The 13,224-nt window shown below is 38.4% G+C and overlaps 1 long non-coding RNA gene across 2 annotated transcripts in view; it reads left to right on the top strand.

Annotated features, from left to right (window-relative positions):
• The first annotated feature begins 306 nt into the window (after positions 1–306).
• Positions 307–13,224, top strand: part of LOC147581538 (uncharacterized) — a 229,043-nt gene continuing 216,125 nt past the window's right edge. For both annotated transcript variants that reach the window (XR_015250011.1, XR_015250012.1), the window contains exon 1: positions 307–383. This is a non-coding gene — a long non-coding RNA (uncharacterized LOC147581538). The remainder of the gene's footprint in view (positions 384–13,224) is intronic.

Here is a 13,224-nt window from a genome sequence, read left to right as displayed (position 1 = left end):
GTGACTCTTTATGTGCGGCTGGATTATTTTTTAATGCCTGTTTAATACTCCAGAGCTATTTGTATAGTAATAGTCACTATCACCTAGAGTAATCTGCCCGAATCCACACCAGAACAGCTGTGATGACCTGTCAACTTTCCCGGGGGTCACTGTAACTTTGTTTTGGTTATGACATGGGATCGGAGCCTGGGAGTCCTCACCGGGATCCAGGCTGATATCCAGCCCAGATACATTTGCACTTGGAAAGCTGATCACACACATATGGCTGAGTGGTGGTTTTTTGTTTTTTTGTTTTTTTTTTCCTCAGATGTTTTCCTTTCATCCGTTAAAGCTGAAATCGAGTCTGGGATGCATTTTTGAGGCTCTTACCAAGATGTCATAAGGTGAGTTATCAGACGTATCGATTAGAAATCCATAAAAGTCTGTTTCTAAACTTGAAGGTTGTCAGGGCCCATTTTGGTTCGAACTGGTATGGCTTCCTGGAGGAAAAGATATTTCAGGCGAGAGCAGAGGAGAAGTAGGTCTCTTCTGAGCAGAGGGTGGGGGAGGAGGGAGGGCAGTGGAGTGGAGACTGGGTGCACTTGGGAAGCTGCGGGCAGCTCAGCAGCCCTTCCCCTGGGTAGGTTTTGTGGGCAAGAGCTGAGAGGGGAGCACAGAGAGCAGGCCATGGCGGGCTTGGGGGCTCATGTGAAGGGTTCAGAATTGTTCTCTGAAGGAGGTGGGGAACGGCAGAAGTATTTAAAGCTAAAGAGAAGACGACTGTTTTTATCAAAAAGAATCTTTGTTGGGGCGCTTAGCTGGCTCAGTCTGAGGAGCCTGTGACTGACTCTTGATCTTGGGGCTGTGAGTTCGAGCCCCACGTTGGGTGCAGAGATTACTTCAAAATAAAATTAAAAAAAAAAAAAATCTTCCTTTTGCTGCTGAATGAACTTCCTTTTGCTGAATGAGATTTGAAGGCGGGCAAGAAGCAAAAGATGAACGTAGTTTGAATAAAAATACGGAAATTACGTTGAGGAAAGTGGAGATATGTTTTTAATAGACTCTATCTTATTTATTAATCATTATCTTTTAAATAGACTTTATTTTTGAAAACAGTTTTAGGTTTACAAAAAGATGGTCCAGAGTTCCATACACCAGCTCTCCCTGCCCCCCACCCCCCCTTCATGTGCATACAGTTTCCCTTTTTCTTAACATCTTACCCTTAGTGTGGTACATACATTTGTTACAACGGATAAGCTTATTGATAAATGACTATTACCTAAATTCTGTTGTTTGCATTAGGGTTTTTTCTTCGTGTCGTACGGTTCTATGGGTTTTGACAGATGCATAATATCATGCATTTACCAGTGAAGTATTATACAGAATAGCTTCACTGCCCTAAATATCCCCTGTGCTCCACCTACTCATCCCTCTTCCCCCTAAAACTGTGGAAGCCAATGATCTGTATATTGTCTTACAGTCTGCCTTTCCAGAATGTAATACAGTTGGACTCACACAGCACATACAACTTTTTCAGCTGGCTTCTTTCACATAGCAGCGTGCACTTAAGGTTCCCCCGTGTCTTTTTATAGCTTGATAGTGCCTTTTTTATTTTTTAAATCACTGAACATTGCATTGTATGGATGTACCACAGTTTATGTATTCACATACTGAAGGACATCTTGGTTACTTCTAATTTTTGCAATTATGAATAGAGTGGCTATAAATATACATGTGTGGGTATTTGTGTGACATAAGTTCTCAGTTCTTTTGAGTAAATACAAGTAGTGTGATTGCCGGATTGTATCGTATGTTTAATTTTGTAAGAGACTAGCAAACTGTCATCCAAAGTGGCTATACCATTTTGCATTTCCACCAGCAATGAATAAGAGTCCTTGTTCCTCCAAATCTTTGCCAGCATTTGGTGCTCTCAGTGTCTTGGAGTTTAGTCATTCTAATAGGTGCGTGGTAGTATTTCATTGTGTCAGTTTGAAATTTCCTAATGATATATGATATTGAAAATCTTTTCATATGCTTATTTAACATCTGTGGCTCTTCTTTGGTGAGATATCTGTTCATATACTTTGCCCATGTTAAAATGAGGTTGTTTTTTTTATTGTCATTTTAAAAATTCTTTCTATTGTGGGTTCTAGTACTTCACTAGATGTGTGTTTTACAAAGGTTCTTTCCCAGACTGTAGATTGTGTCTTCATTCTCCCGATAGTGTCTTTTGCAGAGCAGGTTTTTTTTTTTTTTTATTTTAATGAAGTCCAGCTTGTCATTTTTTTCTTTAATGGGTTATGCTTTTGGTGCTGTATGTAAAAGGTCATCATCAGACCCAAAGTCAACGAGATTTTCTCCTACATTCTAGGCGTTTCACAGTTTTGTGTTTTACATTTAGGTCATGTACCCACTTCCAGTTAATTTTTTATGAAAGATATAAGGGCTTGTCTATATTAATTTTCTTGTGTATGGATGTCCAGTCGTTTCGGCACTATTGGTTAAAAAGGCAATTCTTTTTGTATTGAATTGCATTTGCTCCTTGTTGACTATATTGTGCAGGCGTATTTCTGGACTCTCTCTTCCGTTTCACTGATACTTTTGTCTGTTCTTTCACCAACGTCATACTGTCTTGACTACTGTAGTTTTGCGATAAGTTGGGTAATGTCAGTCCTCTGACTTTGTTCTTTTCCTTCAATATGGTGTTGGCTAATCTGGGTCTTTTGACTTTCTATACAAACTTCAGTCAGTTTGTCAATATCCACAAAATAACTTTCTGGGATTTTCACTGATATTGCATCGAATCTACAGACCAACTTGGGAAGAACTGGTATCTCGAGAATATTTAGTTTTCCTATCCACAAACATGAACTATCTCTTCATTTCTTTATTTTTTTTCTTCCAAATTTTTATCTAAATTCAAATTAGTTAACATACAGTGTAATATTGGTTTCAGGAGTAGAATTTAGTGATTCCTCACTTACATATAATATATCCTAACAAGTGCCCTCCTTAATGCCCATCACCCACGTCACCTCCATCAACCGTCAATTTGTTCTCTGTCTTTAAGAGTCTCTTGTAATTTGGGGCACCTGGGTGGTTCAGTTGGTTAAATATCTGAGTCTTGATCTCGTCTCGGGTCATAATCTTACAGTTCCTGGGTTCAAGCCCTACATCGAGCTCTGCACTGACAGTGTGGAGATGCTTTGGATTCTCTCTCTCTCTTCCTCTCTCTCTGCCCCTCCCCCACTCACATTCTTTCAAAGTAAAAAAATAAACTTAAAAAAAGAGTCTTTTGTGGTTTGCCTCCCTCTCTGTTTTTATCTTATTTTATTTTGCCTCCCTTCCACTATGTTCTTCTGTTTTCTTTCTTTCCTTTTTTTTTTTTAAAGATATGCTATCTTTTTAAAAAGTGTTTATTTTTGAGAGAGAGAACGAGCACAAGCATGGGAAGGGGTAGAGAGAGAGGGAGACAGAGGATCCAAAGCAGGCTCCAGGCTGACAGCACAGAGCCCAATGCAGAGGTCAAACTCACAAACCATGACATCATAACCTGAGCCAAAGTCAAATGCTTAACAGACTGAACCACCCATCTGTGTTTTTTTTCTTAAATTCCACATGTAAGTGAAATCATACGGTATTCGTCTTTCTCAACTGACTCATTTTGCTTAGCAGAATACATTCTACTTCCATCCACGTCGCAAATGGCAAGATGTCATTCTTTTTGATGACGGAATAATATTCCATTGTATTTATGTATGACATCTTCTGTATCCATTCATCAGTGATGGACATTTGGGCTCTTTCCATACTTTGGCTATTGTTGATAGTGCTGCTATAAACATGGGGCATGCATGTGCCTCTTCGAATCAGTATTTTTTATCCTTTGGGTAAATATCTAATAGTGCAATTGCTGTATTGTAGGGTAGTTCTACTTTAAAAGTTTTGATGAAACTCCATACTGTTTTCCAGAGTGGCTGCACCAGCTTGCATTCCCACCAACAGCGTGAGAGGAGAAGTTCTATTTTCTCTTATCCTTGCCAACACTTGTTGTTCCCTGAATTGTTAATTTTTAGCCATTCTGACAGGTGTGAGCTGGTATCTCATTGTGGTTTTGGTTTGTATTTCCTTGATGATGCGTGATGTTGAGCATTTTTTCATGTGTCTGTTAGTCATTTGTGTGTCTTCTTTGGAGAAGTGTCTTTCGTGTCTTCTGCCCATTTCTTAACTGGATTATTAATTTTCTGGGTGTTGAGTTTGATAAGTTCTTTATCAAATTTGGATACTAGCCCTTTAATATGTCATTTGCAGGTATCTTCTCCAATTCCATCAGTTACCTTTTAGTTTTGTTGATTGTTTCCTTTGCTGTGCAGAAGCTTTTATCTTGATGAAGTCCCAATAGTTCATTTTTGCTTTTGTTTCTTTTGCCTCCGGAGACATGTCTAGTAAGCAGTTGCTACAGCTGAGGTCAAAGAGGTTGCTGCTTATTTTTCTCCTCTAGGATTTTGATAGTTTCCTGTTTCACATTTAGGTTTTTCATCCATTTTGAATTTATTTTTGTGTGTGGTGTACAAAAGTAGTCTAGTTTCATTCTTCTACATGTCACTGTCCAGTTTTCCCAACACCATTTGTTAAAGTGACTGTCTTTTATCCATTGGATATTCTTTCCTGCTTTGTTGAAGATTAATTGACCATTTAGTTGGAGGTCTATTTCTGGGTTCTCTATTCTGTTCCATTGATCTGTGTGTCTGTTTTTGTGCCAGTACCATACTGTCTTAGTGATTACATCTTTGTAATACAGTTTGAAGTCTGGAACTGTGATTTCTTCAAATTTGGTTTTCTTTTTCAACATTACTTTGGCTATTTGGGGTCTTTCCTGGTTCTATATAAATTTTAGAATTGTTTGTTCTGCTCTGTGAAGAACATGGGTGTTATTTTGATAGGGATTTGAGTGTGTAGATTGCTTCTGGTAGTACAGACATTTTAACAGTGTTCTTCTAATCCATGAACATGGAATATTTTTCTATTTCTTTGTGTCTTCTTCAATTTCTTTCATAAGTGTTTCAGAGTACAGATCTTTTTTTTTTCTTTTTTTCTTTTTCTTTTTTTTTGAGAGTGAGAGAGAGAAAGCATGAATGCACAGCACAGGGGAGGGGCAGAGGAAGACGGAAAGAGAGGATCTCAAGCAGGCTCTGTGCTCAACCTGATGCAGGACTCGATCCCATGACCCTGTGGTCATGACCTGAGTTGAAATCAAGAATCCGATACCTAACCACTGAGCCACCCAGGCACCCCCAGAGTACAGATCTTTCACCTCTTTGCTTAGGTTTATTCCTAGGTATCTTATGGGTTTTGATGCAATTGTAAATGGGATTGATTCCTTGATTTCTTTCTGTTGCTTCACTGTTAGTGTGTAGAAATGCAACAGATTTTTGTACATTGATTTTATATCCTGTGATGTTGCTGAATTAATGTATCAGTTCTAGCAATTTTTTGGTGGAGTCTTTTGGGTTTTCTACATAGAGTATCATGTCTTCTCAGAGTGAAATTTTGACTTCTTCCTTGCCTATTTGGAGGCCTTTTATTTAGTTTTGTTGTCAGATTGCTGAGGCAAAGACTTCCAGTACTATGCTAAATAGCAATGGTGAGAAGTAGAATCCTTATCTTGTTCCTGACTTTAGGGGAAAAGTTCTGTTTTTCCCCATTGAGGATAACATTAGCTGTGGGTCTTTCGTATATTGCCTTCATGATGTTGGGGTATGTTCCATCTATCCCTACCTTATTGAGGGTTTTTATCAAGAATGGATGCTGTATTTTGTCAAATGCTTTTTTTCTGCATCTATTGACAGGATCATATGGTTCTTATCCTTTCTTTTATTAATGTGGTATACCACATTGATTAATTTAAAGGTATTGAACCACCCCTGCAGTCCAAGAATAAATCCCACTTGATCGTGGTGAATAATTCTTTGAATGTACTGTTGGATTTGATTGCTAGTATCTTGTTGAGAATTTCTGCATCCATATTCATCAGGGATATTGGTTTATAGTTCTCCTTTTTAGTGGGGTCTTTGTCTGGTTTTGGAATCAAGGTAATGCTGGCCTCATACAATAAATTTGGAAGTTATCCTTCCATTTCTATTTTTTGGGACAGTTTCAGAAAAATAGGTATTAACTCTTCTTTAAATGTTTGGTAGAATTCTCCTGGGAAGCCGTCTGGCCCTAGACTCTTGTTTGTTTGGAGATTTTGATTACTGATTCAATTTCTTTGCTGGTTATGGGCCTGTTCGAATTTTCTATTTCTTCCCATTTCAGTTTGGGTAGTTTGTATGTTTCTAGGAATTTATCCATTTCTTCCAGATTGCTCAATTTGTTAGCATATAATTGCTTATAATATTCTCTTGTAATTGTTAGCATTTCTACAGTGTTGGTTTTGATCTCTCCTCTTTCATTTGTAATTTTGTTTATTTGGGTCCTTTCTCTTTTCTTTTTGATAAATCTGGCTAGGGGTTTATCAGTTTCATTAATTCTTTCAAAGAACCAGCTCCAAGTTTCATTGATCTGTTTACTGTTTTTGTTCCCCCCTATATTGTTTATTTCTGCTCTAATCTTTATTGTTTCCCTTCTTATGCTAGCTTTAGGCTTTATTTGCTGACCTTTTTCCAGCCCCTTTAGGTATAAAGTTAAGTTGTGTATTTGAGACTTTTCTTGCTTTTTGATGAAGGCTTGTATTGCTATATACATCCCTCTTATGACTGCTTTTGCTGTATCCCAAAGGTTTTGGACTGTCGTGTTTGCATTTTCATATCCTTCCATGTTTTTTTTTTTTTTTTTATTTCTTCTTTAATTTCCTGGTTAACCCATTCATTCTTGAGTAGGGTGTTCTTTAACCTCCATGTATTTGTGGTCTTTTCAAATTTTTTCTTGTGATTGACTTCAAGTTTCATAGTATTGTGGTCTGAAAATATACATGGTATGATCTCAGTCTTTTTATATTGGTTGAGACCTGATTTGTGACCCAGTATGTGATCTATTCCAGAAAATGTTCCATGTGCGCTCAAAAAGAATGTGTTTTCTGCTGCTTTGGGAAAAAAATGCACTGAATATATCTGTTAATTCCAGCTGGTACAGTGTGTCTTTCAAAGCCATTGTTTCCTTATTGATCTCCTGCTTAGATGATCTGTCCATCGGTGTAAGTAGGGTGTTAAAGTCTTCTATTATCATTGTATTGTTGTCAATAAGTTATGTTTTTTTATTAATTGTTTTATATATTTGGGTGTCCTCATATTGGGGGCATAAATATTTATAATTGTTATATCTTGTTAGATAGTCCTCTTTATTAGGGTATAGTGCCCTTCTTTATCTCTTATTACAGTATTTGGTTTAAAATCTAGTTTCTCTGATATAAGTATGGCTGCTCCAGCTTTCTTTTGATGTCCATTTGCATGATAAGTGGTCCCCCACACCTTTACTCAAGGATGTGGGGCTCAAGGGTGCGGGGCTTGGCGAAAGCAGCTCCAGCCTCCACTGGGGGTGCTGTGTTGTGCACTGAAGTCTGACCCTGCTGGTGGGTGGGGGAAGATGGCATCACCCCACTCTCTTGTCTCCAGAGAGGGGAGCTCACATGTGCTGCTGTTCAGGAAGCCCTCACAGAAAAGCAAACAATCTCCCTTCTTGTGTCCCAGGCTTCTGTCAGATCCTTGCTCTCCCCCTGTCTGTGCTCAGGCTATTACCATGCCTGATACCACAGTTCTCCTGTGTTTTATCTCTGGTGCTTGGCTGGGATTCAAAACTCTAAATCCTAAAGGACCCGGCATGGCTTGGACCCACTTCCCTCCTCCAGAGGAGAGCCTTGCCTCATTGTGTCTGGTGCTATTTTGTCCCAGAAAAGCAGTCGCATGGCTGTGCAGGTGCTTGGAGTTTATGGTGAAGCACAGGGAAAAGCAGTGAGCAGGTTAGATGCCCTCTGTACGTGCTTCTGTCCTTTGCTGATGAATGGCTGCTCAGTGGCTCACACTGACTCTTTTGTTCTTGAAGAGGCAATAGACCCTCTTACAAACGTGCTCCAGGAAGGGGAACATTCTTTCCCAGGGTGACCCAGGGGATCCCTTCACGATGCTGTGAAGGCTTCCAGGCCTCCACTCTTCTTCCTGGGATTGCCACTGTCAACCCTGATTGACTCCGGCCAATGGCACGGACTTCTCAAACCTCAGAATTTGAGTTCCACTGTTTATAAAAACTTGTGATAGTCACTTCCTCTCGATTCCCCAGTCACTGGTTTTGGGGAAGAGTTTTTCTTGTGTGAACCCAGCACATGGCTCTGTCTCCCCCTCTCTTTTTCTCTCTCTCCTTTGTCCACAAAAAGGGCTCCCTCCTCTCCATGGCACCGCAGCTTTTCTTTCCCCTACTTCATGTCTTTGCACCCCATACTTGCCACGTTCTTTTCTTTTAATCGTGCAGATTTTTCTCTTAATCCTCAGCTCGATTTCCTAGGTGTTCAAAATGATTTGATGTTAATGTAGTTGTGTTTAAGGGGCAAGGTAAGTCTAGGGTTCTCCTACTACTCCACCATCTTCTCTCTTCATTTCTTTAGATCTTTGTATCCTTCATCAGAGTTTTATAGTTTTTCTCATAGAGATCTTATATATATTTTGTTAAATTTATGCCGAAGTATTTTATTTTTGGGAGTGCTGATGTAAATGGTGTTGTGTTTTTAATTTCAAATTCTATTTATTCATTACTGACATATAGGAAAGCAATTGACTTCTGTATATGAACCATCAAGTAGACGTTAGCTGTAGGGTTTTTGTCAAAAAAAATTTTTTTTAATTAAGTTGAGGAAATACTCTTTTCATAGTTTGCAGAAAGTTTTGTCATGAATGAGTATTGGGTTTTGCCAAATACTTTTTCAGTATCTATTGATACCATCATGTGATATGGTTTTTCTTTTTTAACCTGTTAATGGGATGATGGATCACATTAATTGTTTTTCAAATGCTAAACCAGACTTGCATATCTAGGATAAATCCCACTTGGTCATGGTGTATACTCTTTTTATGCAATGTTGTTTTCGATTTGCTAATATTTTCTTGAGGAGTTTTGCATCTATGTTCATGAGAGATGTTGGTCTATAATTTTCCTTGTTTGTATTGTCTTTGTCTACTTTTGGTATTGGAGTAATTTTATTCCCTCTGCTTCTATTTTCTGGAACAGATTGAAGACAGCCTATTATTTTCTTCTTTAAATTCTTCTTTGGTAGAATTCAACAGTGAAACCATCTGGGCCTGGTGTTTTCTGTTTTGGGAGGTTATTAATTATTGATTCAGTTTCTCTAATGGAGGCCTATTGAGTTTATCTATTTCTCCTTGTGTGAGTTTTGACAGACTGTACCTTTCAAAGACTTGGTGCATTTCATCTAGGTTATCAAATTTATGGGAATACAGCTGTATATAATATTCTTTAAATTTTTTTTTATTTTTTTAACTTTTATTTATTTTTGAGAGACAGAGAGAGATAAAGCATGAATGGGGGAGAAGCAGAGAGAGAGGGAAACACAGAATCCGAAGTAGGCTCCAGGCTCTGAGCTGTCAGCACAGAGCCTGACGTGGGGCTCAAACCCATGAACTGTGAGATCATGACCTGAGCCAAAGTCAGATGCTTTAACTAACTGAGCCACCCAGGCACCCCCTTTATAATTGTTTTAGGTTTATTTATTTATTTTGAGAGAGAGAGAGCACAAGTGGGTAGAGGCTGAGAGAGAGGGAGAGAGAGAATCTCAAGCAGACTATGTGCTTTTAGTGCACAGCCTGTCTCAGGGCTCGATCGCAACCTGAGAACCGTGAGATCACAACCTGAGCCAAAATCAAGAGTCATCCACTTAACCGACTAAGCCACACACGTGACCCCCCACCTTTTTTTATTTTAAAGTAAGCTCTATGCCCAACATGGGTCTCAAATTCATGATCCTGAAATCAAGAGTTGCATGCTCCATGGACTGAGCCAGCCAAGTACCTCTTTTATTATCCTTCTAATGCCCATGGGATCTGTAGTGATGGCCCCCTTTTCATTTTTAATAATAGTAACTTGTGTCTTCTATCTTTTATTCATTGTTAGTCTCATTAGAGATTTATCCATTTTGTTGATCTTTTCACAAAGACATAGCTTTTGATTTCATTGATTTTCTCTGTTAATTTTTTGCTTTCAACCTCATTGGTGTTTGCTCTATTTTTATTATTTCTCTTATTCTATTTAATTTGGATTTAATATGCTTTTCTTGTTCCAGTTTCCCACACAGAAGCTTAGATTATTGAGTTTAGATTTGTCTTCTTTTCTACCATATGCATTAAATGCTATATACACTGTCCTCTAAGCACTGCTTTTGCTGCATTCCACAGATTTTGACATTTTACTTTCATTTTCAGCTAGTTAAAAAAAATTTTAAGATTGTTCCTGAAGCTTTTTCTTTGACCTATGTGTTACTTAAAGCCATGTTGTTAAATTCCCAAATATTTTGGGTTTTCCAGTTGTCTCCCTGTCATTGATTTCTAGTTTAATTCCACTGTGGTCTGAGTGCACAATTTGTATGATATCTGTTCTTTTAGATTTGTTAAGGTGTATTTTTATAGCCCAGTATGTGGTCTACCTGGGCAAATGCTCCATGCAAACTTGAGAAGAATGTGTATCCTGATATTGTTTGTGACGTATTTAAAAAATGTCAGATTTAGTTGATCAGTGTTGCTATTCAGTTCAACTGTATCGTTATTGATTTTCTGTCTGTTAGATCTATTAATTACTAACATAAAAAGGATAGGTTTTTTGAAATGTATGATCCTCTAGATTTTAGACATTGTAGTAGGTGTGTAGCATCATCTCATTGTTGTTTTAATTTGCTTTATTTTTATTGTTTTAATTTGCTTTATGTTTATCTAGAAGCAATCTTAAGCTTACAGAAAAGTTCCAAATATAGTACAAATGATTTTTTCTCTCCTTAACTATTTGAGAATAAGTTGCTTATTTAATGTTCCACCATCCTTGAACACTTTAGGGTATATTTACTACAAACAAAGACATTTTTCTACATGACCATGATATAACCATCTACATCATGCCCCAAGATCCTCGTAGTCAATAGTACTAAAGTTTAGACATAAACACATGCCTATATGTGTGTGTATTACATTCATATTTATTTCTTCATATATCTGTATATATTAAAAATCCTAAATCCACACCTGTGTACCTCCGGTTCCTAATCCAACATGTCAGGGGTTCAATCTAGTTTTCTCTCTTTCCATGCTGAAAGCTCCCTGTTGTTCTCATCTCACTCCTGCTCTGGCACCTTGGGCCACTGCAGCTTTCTTCCATGCCCGCCCACCCACATGTTGATGTTGTTGCATACCTTCCTTGGCCCCACCTAATGGCTTTTGTACTGATTATTCAGGAAAGGAAGGGAAGAGAAGAGCAGGGTGAGATGTAGGGGAACAAATGAATAGATCTGAGAAAGATTAGGAGATAGAATAAATAGGACTTGGTGATTCATCAGATGTGGAGGTGATGGAGGAATAGGAGTCAAAAGTGATACTCAGGTGTGATTCAGGTAGAGAACAGAACAGGAATAGACTTGGTGAATGTGTGGGAGTGAGGTAGAAATGTAGAATTGCAGCTCAAGAGAGAAATATGACTTAGAATAAAGATTTTATATTCATCAGATTATATATGACATTTAGAGACAATAGAAATGGATGGAATTTCCCCAGAAATATGTGTGTGTGTGTGTGTGTGTGTGTGTGTATCATTCTAATTTAAGAGATGGGCAGAGAAGAATTGGCTATCATGTCAGGGAAGTCCAGGGAAGGCAGTCCTTTGAACCAAATGCTACCAACAGCTCAAGTAAGATAGGGACAGAAACACACTTCCTGGATTCAGCAATATGGTGATTAGTGACTTTCAACATAGTTCAAGTAGGAATGTTGGTTGGTAGTGGGGGCAGCTGATTGAAAAGAGAATGTTAGTTTAGAAAGTGTGGAAAGTAAGCAAATGTTTCAAGAAACATGTCTGTGAAACAGAAGAGAAAAATAAGAGTCCCAGTGCTTGGGGGAAGGCAGGCAGCCAAAATTTATGAGAGAACTATGCCAATTTCAGTACTGATGGGAGATACTGAAGACCTAGGGATGAGGGGAAATAAATATTGTAGGTCTCTGATGAGGCTAGAGGTCAGTCATTCTCCTATTTGAGAGAGACATCACCTAAAAATTTAAAAAATGCATAATTCTTTGATGCCAAATCTAGAGATGCTGATTCCAAGGTCTAGATGGAGGCTCCTGTATCTTGTCAAGCCCCCAAGATGATAATAATGCTGGTGTTTCACAGATAATACTTTGCAAAATAATGGAAGTAAAAGGCATATAGAACACAATGATGGATTCTCTGGGGACAGAAAAAGGGATATTTAATCCTTTTAAAACAGGACCAGGTGTAGGCATATGTGTTGTTTGGGAATAGAAAGTTTAGTGGTTCTTGTCTGGTGTGTTCTATTTTCTCTATGAAATAGGAGGTGAATAGTCACCCTGAGAGTGAGGGGTCAAGAAGTTTGAAGAGAGTGGCAAAGATGGGAAATAGCTACAGTGCACAATGGGAAAGAGTGTGCACTAAGAAAACAAAGAAGGCTTTTGGAGAAGTATGAGAACCCAGCTGACATTTATAAATCATGAACTTATTGTAGCCACTGTCGGCATTGTTTTTCAAATGTCTCTAACTGAGGCCAATATCCCAGTGTTAGCACTGACAAAATGCTCAGTTGGGTTGGTTGAGGGTCTGTGTTTTTGAAGTATGAAAGCTAGAGAGGTAATAGCTTTGGTGTCAAACAAAGATTTTGAAATGATGAAATCCAAAATGAAAAAGAAAAGAAGTGAAGGCAGGAGGAGTCTAATGAGGCAAAGAAAAATAAGTCATGGAGCAGAGGTCCCAGTGAAGCCCAGAGTGGAAGGACAGAGCTTTGTGGTCACCGTGGGGATATGTAATTGGAAGATTTCAGAGTTTCAGCATGCTTGGTGAAGCTAAACTGTGTAGGATGTGGTCACGGGAGTGGAATAATAAAGTGTAGTGGAGGTGAAGGTCACTAGTGATGAAACAGATCAAGAAACGTCGATGCCAAGCCCTTTGGAGGGCTGTGTTCAATAGCTTTACATCTATCTCTAGCACACGAGAAATAGGAAGTGCCAACTATGCAGGTGTTGGTATCTTTAC

This window comes from Puma concolor, chromosome B1, assembly GCF_028749965.1.
Source record: "Puma concolor isolate L17-30 chromosome B1, mPumCon1.1.hap2, whole genome shotgun sequence".
NCBI classification, from domain to species: domain Eukaryota; kingdom Metazoa; phylum Chordata; class Mammalia; order Carnivora; family Felidae; genus Puma; species Puma concolor.
This window is presented reverse-complemented; position numbering and strand designations above follow the sequence as displayed.